A 10,084-nucleotide genomic window follows, 5' to 3' on the forward strand; every position below is an offset into this window, starting at 1 on the left:
CTTGCATGTCAAGTAAAATTGTATACTTTTCTCTTACATTTTCCTTGTAGATTTCCTCTACGACTACTACTACTAATAATAATAATAATAAAACTTTGCCTGTTAGGATGACGATGATTGATCGGTTGTTTACGAATATTAATTTTTTGACTTTTCTCAATTACCTCTTAATTTTTTGGAATTCTTTTGAATCAACAAGACAGATTCATTGAAACCTCCGCTATTCTATTTGTGTACTTGTTCTTTCTCATAACTTCCACATTTACATTACTGATTTTGTTTAAAGAAAACAACCGATGGCTCCAAATATAATCCCCATCATTGTGATTTAACTATTTGTTATTTTACCTTAATGTTACACAAATCATGATATCCCCATATCATTAAAAAATTTTGCTGCATATAATTGATCGTCCATTTTAAATTCATCTTCCAAAAAAGAATATGAGTATATTACTGCCTTCCATTCATCATAAACACTTTCAATCCAAATGCTAAAGTTTTCCCAAAGTTGACGCGCAGTTAACTATACTTATGTAAGTCATTTTCATGTCTCAATGACGACATATTGTTTTTTTATTTTTGTTTTTGTGTTTTTGCCTATTACGACAATTATAAAAGTGACATATTTTCTCAAAGCAATCAAATAATTGTATGTGCACTAATTAAAAACCAAATATTTCTCAAATAAAAAATTCTTTCTTACCGTTATTAAACTTGTTTTAATTTATGTCTTGTTTTGTCGAGGAACAACTTGCATAACTTATGTCCAGCTAATACAAAACAGTTTAAACAATCTGATAATATTAAAGCAAAAATAAATAAATAATAACCTTAAAAAAAAAAGGCAAATAAATAATAATCTAATAATATAATAATATAATACCCCTTTTTTTTTCTTTTTTTTTCTTTTTTTTGGCTTCTGCTAGTTTCAGCAGAAAGGGAAACTTATATTGTTCATATGGACAAGTCTTTCAAAGCCTGATTTCTACCATTGGTACTCCTTCATTGTTGACTCTCTCAACAATGACAATCCCTCCTCCTCATCACTTCTATACACTTATGACAATGTTGTTCATGGCTTCAGTGCAACTCTTTCTCCACAAGAGCTTGAGATTCTAAAGAAGTCCCCCAACTTCATCTTCGCTTACAGGGAAAAAATTGCCACGGCCCACACCACCCATTCCACAGACTTCCTCTCCCTCAACCCATCCACTGGTCTATGGCCTCCTTCCAACTACGGTGAAGATGTCATCACTGGTGTCACCGATTCCGGTGTTTGGTAGGAGAGTGATAGCTTCAAAGATTGTGGAATTACTAATAAAATTCCAACTAAATGGAAAGGAATTTGCCAGGAAGGAGAATAGTTCAATTCCTCCATGTGTAACAATAAGCTTATGGGAGCTAGATACTACAACATGGTAGCCATTGCTAAAAATATCACCATCATTATGAACTGTCCTAGAGACATTGATGGGCATGGAACTCACACATCTTCCATAGCCAGTGGGAACTATGTAGAAGACGCATCTTATTTTGGCTATGCTAAAGGAACTACCAGAGGTTTCGCCTCACACTCGAGGGTGGCAGTTTACAAGGTCTTATGGGGTATTGAGGGGAGCATGACCTATTCATCCGATGTTCTGGCGATCGTAGACCAAGCTATTGCTGACGGGGTGGACATCATTTCAGTCTCCATAACTTTTGGAAACGAGTCGTTGTATGAGGATCCCATAGCCATAGTTGCTTTTGCTGCCATTGAAAAAGGGGTTCTACTTTCTGCTTCTGCGGGAAATGGTGGTCCGACTGTTGGGACTATGAGTAATGCTATTCTTTGGGCCTTGATCATCGCAAAAGGGTCCATTGATCGATCATTTGGTGGCACACTTACCTGTGGAAATGGACTAAATCTTGATAGGTGGACCTTGTTCCCAGCAAATGCCATTGTGGAAAACTATCCCTTAATATATAACAAAACCTTCTCAGCATGCAATTTGTCCGAGTTGTTATCGGATTCTGACCCTCAAGGGATCATCATCTGTGATCAAACTTGGCCTTTTGTGAGCAAATCAGACATGTCACTATGTAGGATTTTTAGAACAAAAAAACATAGCGAAAAAAAAAAGAGAAAGAAGCTTAAACTGGTGTGGTGAACACACTCGTTCATTCTTGGACAGAACATATAAACACAAGTTTTCAGAAACAGTAAACCACCTATTTTTCACCTACTACTGCAGTAATCATATTGTCAAAAGACAAGTCATACTTTGGCTACCTAATACAACAATGTTTTTACCAAAAATAGAAAGTACAATAACTAATCATCACAAAGCAACTTATGACAGTAACAAAAGTAGCATTACACTAACACTCCTCCTTGACACTTTTGTTGGAAACATTAAGATCATTTCTTAATGTTTCAAACATGTTTCTTGGCAAAACTTTTGTCAAAATATCAGCAAGCTGGACCTCAGAACTGCAATGAACCAGCTTCACTTTACCATTTCTTTCAGCTTCTTTCACAGCATGATATTTTACTGGAATATGCTTTGTTCTTATATGTTAACCTGGATTTTCAGCAATGGACATTATAGACTTGTTGTCACAATATATAATGGTAGCTTCTTCTTACCTCTCATTTAAATCAACAAGCAACTTCTTTAGCCATAAAGCTTGATTTGAAGCAGCTGCAGTAGTAATATATTCAGCTTCAGCTGAAGATTGAGCAACTGAACCTTGTTTTTGTGAGCTCCATGAAAAAGGAACTAAACCAAGAGGAAAAAAGTACCCTGAAGTACTTTTTGAATCCTCCATGTTGCCAGTCCAATCACTATCAACATAGCCCATCAACTTGCCTTCTTCTTGTTTTGAAAACCAAACACCATAGTCTATGGTGCCTCCAATGTACCTTAGCTGTAGAATAATGCATATGTGATGGAGCACGCATAAATCTAGAAAGAAAACTCATAGAAAACATAATGTTAGTTCTAGAAGCACATAAATACAGCAAACTTCCAATAAGGCTTCTATAGGTTGAAACTTTAATCTTGACAGCACCATCTTCGAGTTCAAGTTTTTGATTGTAAACCATTGGAGTGTCAACTGGATTACACTTCTCCAAGTCAGAATTTTTGAGTAGTTCCACAGCATACTTCTTTTGGGATAAGAAAATTCCATGACTAAATTGATATATCTCCATGCCAAGAAAGTAGTTCATCACTCCTAGATCTGACATTTCAAACACCTTTTGCATTTTAGATTTAAACTCCAACACACTTTGTTGATCTCCTCATGTAACAAACAAGTCATCAACATATAGAGAAACAATTAATTTTTCATCATTTGAACCTGACTTCACGTACAAAGTAGGCTTATTCTCACTCCTTTTAAATCCCTTTCCAATAAGGTATGAGTCGATTCTACTATACCAAGCTCTAGGAACCTGTTTCAAGCCATAAAGAACCTTATGTAGTTTATAAACTTTGTCTTCCTTTCCTTGAACAACAAAGCTTTGAGGTTGTTCAATATATACTTCTTCCTGCAGGTAACCATTTAGAAATGCAAATTTCACATCTAAATGGTAAACTTTTCAGCCTTTTTGAGTAGCAAGTGCTAATAGAAATCTGATTGTCTCATATCTTGCAACTGATGCAAACGTATCTCCATAATCAATACCAAGTTGCTGCACATAATCTTGCTTTATGCTTATTTATTGTACCATCTGCATTGAGCTTGGTCCTAAAGACCTAATTCACTCTAATGGCTTTTTTTCCTTGCGGTTTGTTCACCAATTCCCAAGTTTTGTTTTTGTTTATCATATTGATTTCAGTTTTCATGGCCTTTTTCCATGTCTCGAACTGATTTGTGTCATAGAAAGTAGTTGGATCACATAATGCTAGGTTGCATCTCTCATATATATCCGTCAAGGGTCTTGTACCTCGAACATCGGACATGGATCTTGTAGCTCAGACATCGAATATGAGCCTTGTATCTCAGATATCGAACATGGGCCTTGTATCTCGGACATCGGAAAGGAGTCTTGTATCTTAGACATCAGACATGGGTCATGTATCTCGAACATCGGACAGAAGTCTTGTATCTCGGATATCGGACATGAGTCTTATATCTCGAACATCAGACATGGGTCGTGTATCTTGGAAATCGAACAGGAAGCTTGCACCTTGGACATCGGACATGGATCATGTATCTTGGACATCGGATAGGAATCTTGTACCTCGGACATCGGACATGGATCGTGTATCTCGAACATCGGACATGAGAGGTCTTGTATCTCGGATATCAGATAGGTGTCTTGTATCTCGGATATATCAGTGAAGGGTCTTGTACCTCGGATGCTTCTCTCGGATGCATCAGTGAAAGGTTTTATACCTCAGATGCTTTTCTCATATACATTAGTCAAGGATCTTGTACCTCGGACTCCAACAGCATCTTCATCATTTGAATCGGTCTCCTCCTGAATCTCATCATGTTCTTAGATAAAATTATTTTCTGAGGCTTGAACTTCACTCTTTTTCCAATTCCAAACAGTAGCTTCATCAACTTTAATATTCCTACTAACAATTAGCTTGTTAGTCTTCAAATGATATACTCTATACCCTTTTGTGTTGCTACTGTAACCAACAAAAATTTCCATATCAGCTTTTTTATCCAACTTGTCTCTCTTAATTTCAGAAACATGTGTATAACAAATACTCCCAAATATCTTCAAATGCTCCACAGTAGGCTTGACTCCATACCACACCTCATATGGAGTTTTAAACTCCAATGCTGTAGTTGGTAATCCATTTAGGAAATACACTAAGGTATTCACTGCTCCAACCCAGAACTTCTTTGGTAATTGCTTCTCAAACAACAAGCATCTACACATCTCCATAATAGTCATGTTCTTCCTCTCACTAACCCCATTTTGCTGAGGAGTATAGGGAGAGGTCAACTGATGTTGAATTCCAGCTTCTTTGCATTGCAACTCAAACTTTTAAGCTGTATATTCAGTCCGATTATCTGATCGTATCACCTTGATGCTACGTTTTGTTTGATTTTCAACCATGGCTTTAAAGCTGGTGAATATATTAGCAACTTTAGATTTTTGTTTCAGAAAATACACCCAGCATATTCTGGAGAAATCGTCTATGAAAGTGAGAAAATATCTACTACCATTGATAGAATTCTCACTCATAGGTCCACATACATCACTATGAATTAACTGAAGCTTTTCAAAGGCTTTCCAAGCATCTTTCAAAGGGAATGACAGCCTTTGTTGTTTACCAAGCTGACACACTTCACACACTTCTAGATTTTTGCTAACAGCAGGCATATTCTACACCAATTTTTTTTCATGCATTAGATTCACGAAGTCATAGTTAAAATGACCAAGTCTTTTATGCCACAACTTAGATTCATCATTAGTTTTGGCATAAAAAACATTATTACCCTTCTTGTTCCACTCTACCACAAAGCTTTTATCTTTCATTCCAACATTTAGCATTTCACTTCCATGTTGATCATATATTATGCAAGACTTATCTTGAAAATTCAAAGAATATCCATTTTCAAGCATTTGTCCCACACTCAACAAGCTTTGATTAATTTCGTGTATATATAACACATTTGAAATGAGTTTCGTACTTGTTGTAGTTTTCACGGCCACATCTCCTTTGCTTTGAACTTGAATAAAAGCTCTATTTTCTATTTGGACTTTGGAAACAAAGTTTCTATCCAAGGTCTTGAAGAGATCAACATCATGAGTCATATGTTGAGTGCAGCCACTATCCACCAACCAAGCTTCTTTGCTGCCGGTTTCTACATAACATTTAGCAACAAACAGTCTTTCCTCATTTTGCCATGCTTCATCAGCAACTTGTACTTGGTGTGCTTGTTGCACTGGACCTCCTTTGTTTTTGCAAACTTTTTCAATATGTCCAAGTTGTTTGCAAGCTCTACATTGAACATTAGACCTAAACCAATAATATTTTTCAGGATGGTTATCCTTTTTGCAATGAGAGCACTTCATAAACTTCTTTCTTTCACCCTCTCTGCTTGTACCAGCATCATATTTTCCTTTAACATTACTTCCTCCACCTTGCTACTTCCTTTGATTATCGTTTGCTAGAGCCTTACTTTTTGTAGTGCTAGAAAAGCACTTTCTAAGGTTTCTTCTTGTCTTATAGATCTTCTTTGTTCAGTTGCTTTTAAAGCATTAACAAGCTCTGATAAAGAAATCTGATTCAGGTCTCTTGACTCCTCCAAGGATGAGATCTTTGCTTCAAACTTTTTTAGCAAGCTGACCAACACTTTCTCCACCACTCGTCTGTCACTCAACTCCTCTCCAAGAATTCTAATCTGGTTTACTACCTTCATGAGTCTATCAATGAAGTCTTTTACCAACTCAGAATCCTTCATTCTTAAAGTTTCAAACTCCCTCATTAAGTTCAATACCTGCATTTATCTTGTTCTTGCACTTCCCTGGTCTTCTTTCAGCTTGTAGCAGACCTCTTTAGCTGTAGTGCAAGTGATAATTCTAGTGAACGTCACTTCTGAAACATCAGCATGTAAGGCAGATAAAGCTTTAAACTTTTTAGCAACCTCCTTACTATGTTGCTTTATTTAAGTGATAGTGGGATTTGTTGTCAAAAGGAGATGATTTCTTTTGGTCTCTATTACTTCCCACAAGTCAAAAGCTTGAAGGTAAGCTTTCATTTTTATAGACCACATGGCATAATTTTCTCTAGAAAAGATAGGAGGTGATGGAGCAGAAAAATGACTTGAAGCCATTTAAAAAAGGAAGGAAAGGTAGAAGGAAGGTTTCTGTATTTATTTTTTGCTATTTCACTTACAGCTCCACTAAGATCATTAGAGCTCTAATACCATTTATAGGATTTTTAGAACAAAAAACATAGCAAAAACAAAAGAGAAAGAAGCTTAAACTAGTGTGGTGAACACACTCGTTCATTCTTGGACAGAACATATAAATACAAGTTTTCAGAAACAGTAAACCACCTAATTTTTACCTACTACTGCAGTAATCATATTGCCAAAAGACAAGCCATACTTTGGCTACCTAATACAACAGTGTTTTTACCAAAAACTGAAAATACAGTAACTAATCATCACAAAGCAACTTATGACAACAACAAAAGTGACATTACACTAACACACTGCAGCTCAGTTGTTCGGAGAAATATCCATGTCAAACTCTTCTAAAACATTATTTGAATTAGAACTAGTTACATATCCTAGTGTTGTAATAAACCCGTAAGATGCATACCCTGTGATCAAATACGCAGAAAGTAGTGAGAATCCTTCTGTGAGCATCAAGTTTTAGCAGACCATTCTTCGAACAAAGCCAGCACCATTAGCCGCTATTTACAGTTCTTGAGGTCCTTCTCTAAATTCACCAAGCATGTTGAAGCTGGATGTATTGGCACCTGGGACTCAAATTTTGGCTGCCTATGTTCCAATTCAACAATCAAGAGTAATAGGGTCAAATGTGTATTTATGAAGCGACTACAATCTATTATCTGGGACATCACTGGCTGTCCTCATGCTTTTAGTGTGGCAACATTACTAAAAGGTGTACATCCAGATTGGAGTCCGGCTGTAATTATATCAGCCATGATGACTACAGCCAATCCATTAGACAATACTCACAACCCAATTCGTGACAATGGAAATCATTTTGAATTCGCTTCGCCTTTAGCTATTGGATCGGGTCACATTTATTCTAACAGAGCACTAGACCCAGGTTTGGTATACAATGCAACTCCACAAGACTATGTGAATCTGCTTTGCTCCATGAATTTTACCAGTAACCAAATCTTAACCAGTACTAGATCACAAGCCTATAATTGTTCCCAACCATCTTTTGATTTGAACTACCCATCTTTTATTGTTTATTATGATAACCAAACAATTTCAAGGACTTAGAAGTTCGATAGAATTGTAACGAATGTGGGAGATAGTGCTTCACAGTATAAGGCTAGGGTGGCAACCCCAGCGGGTTCTGAAGTAATTGTTTCACCAGACACATTAGTCTTTGGGAAGAAGAATGAGAAACAGAGGTACATTCTTATAATAAAATATGGAACCGATGAGCAAGGAAAAGAATCGTTTGGAGAAATTGTTTGGGTTGAAGAAAACAGAAACCGCACTGTGAGGAGTCCAATTGTTGTGTCACCGGTTATCTGAGTTCTTTAGACATGAGTGGTGTATCATTCAAAATAAGATCACATTACATGGTTATATTGAATAAGTGATCTTTAGATAGTCCATATTGCAGGCCTAATTTTTGCTTATCTTTCTACAATAAAAAGGAAAAAATTGCCCTCTTGCTTTTGATAATGGTCTGTTTTTCTCCAGCTTCTAGGATTATATTTGATAAGATAAATGAATGTGACATAAAGGGTGAGTGAAGTGTGGGATAAGATATAGAGAAGTTTATTTTATTCGGTAAAAGGACAAAGAAGTTGGATTTTGAGTGTGGTTTATATACTTCTCATTGCTTTGACAAAATACGTCCCTTGTATATGTGATGATCAAGTAAAAAGCTTAATTTATGTGTCATGTAGTGGCATGAAAATGACTGAACCTTCAGAATTGAAACTTGTCCAACTTCATGTATTTATTAAATCAAATTGTAGATTTGTCTTACTAGGAACAGGAATTATTGAAGATAAGGTAATATCTGGGCGTTGATTAATCTGCTCTTTGAAAAGAATGGCAAAAGGAACTTGCATTAATATGATGTTTTTATCGAATTCATAACAAACATTTTAAAGGTTTCATTATGGGCTTGGCAATTGGTCTTACGCATTGCATGCTAGTAAAATTGTATATTTGTTTACTTTTCTCATACTTTTTCGTCGTAGATTTCCTCTGCTATAAAAATCTATGCCTGTTTGGTAGAGACAGTGGTTTCGGTCAAAGACAATAGTTGATGTCCCACAAATAATTTCCTCAGCATCATGTTTTAATTACTTCTCAATTCCATTTGTTATTTCACTTTAATGTCACTCAAATCATATTCCCACAGTGAATTCATGATTAATCATATTCCTTCAGTGAATTATGATTACATAATCTTACAGTATTTTCAAGCATTAGGTCCAACATTCAAGTTTTTGCCACATCTAATTGTCCATTTCAAGTTCATGTACCTTGCCTTTATACCGTCTTCCAAAAAAGAAATACAATATATTGTTGTCTCCAATTTATCATAACCTTTTGAATTGAACGCTAAATTATCCTTTAACCAAAAAAAAAAAAAAAAAAAAAAAAAAAAAAAAAAACCTATTCCGTGCGTACTGTTTACTCGCTCAATAACCTTTTATTCCATGTACAAAAAGAAATAAAGCCTTTCTCTTCACTTGTTTACCTTTCTCATACTTTTGCCCTGTAGATTTCCTCTGCTTACAAAAATCTTTGCTGTTAGTAGGACTTTGATTTTGGTCTATATACACACATATATATATGTATAAAACACGCTGATGCCCCCCAAATAGTCCCTCAGCTTCATGTTCAATTTCTTAATTTTATTTGTTATTTTACCTTAATAAATATAGTATGTTATTGTCTCCAATTCATCATAAGTTTTTTAGTCCAATGCTAAAATCATCCTGAAATTATCAAATTTAAATTAGTATTAGTTCATCTGAATGTATTTTGATATTTTTTTGGAGCATTAAATCGTTTACCATCGATTGGAAAGAAAAAAGGGCTTAAACTCTTTAACAGCTTGGTTTCAGAACCTTAACAGAGTCACTTTCCGCACTGCCCATATTAGCTTAATTTTCTTATCTAAGCTCCAAATTCAAATGTATTTTTATAAACGTGGAGTTCTTGCATAATTAATTATCCACAAATGTAAAATTTTCATAGTTCATTCAGTTCATATTTGAAACAGATTTAAGTACTGAAGTGGTTTGGAAATTAATTAAAGAAACCAACAGAGAAAGACTTGTAACTCTTACAGTCTTTGTGCAAAAGAAAATAATAATAGTGAAATAAGCAAATTGAAGACAATTAGTAGTTTGTGCCAAATTATAAATCAGTATTCTTATAGATGAAA

The 10,084-nt window shown here is 35.3% G+C and overlaps 1 pseudogene; it reads left to right on the top strand.

Moving 5' to 3' along the window:
• The first annotated feature begins 557 nt into the window (after positions 1-557).
• On the top strand, positions 558-8,383 carry LOC132799713 (subtilisin-like protease SBT3; annotated as a pseudogene).
• The last annotated feature ends 1,701 nt before the right edge of the window (positions 8,384-10,084 follow it).

The sequence above is a fragment of the Ziziphus jujuba genome, chromosome 10 (assembly GCF_031755915.1).
Source record: "Ziziphus jujuba cultivar Dongzao chromosome 10, ASM3175591v1".
In the NCBI taxonomy this organism is placed as follows: domain Eukaryota; kingdom Viridiplantae; phylum Streptophyta; class Magnoliopsida; order Rosales; family Rhamnaceae; genus Ziziphus; species Ziziphus jujuba.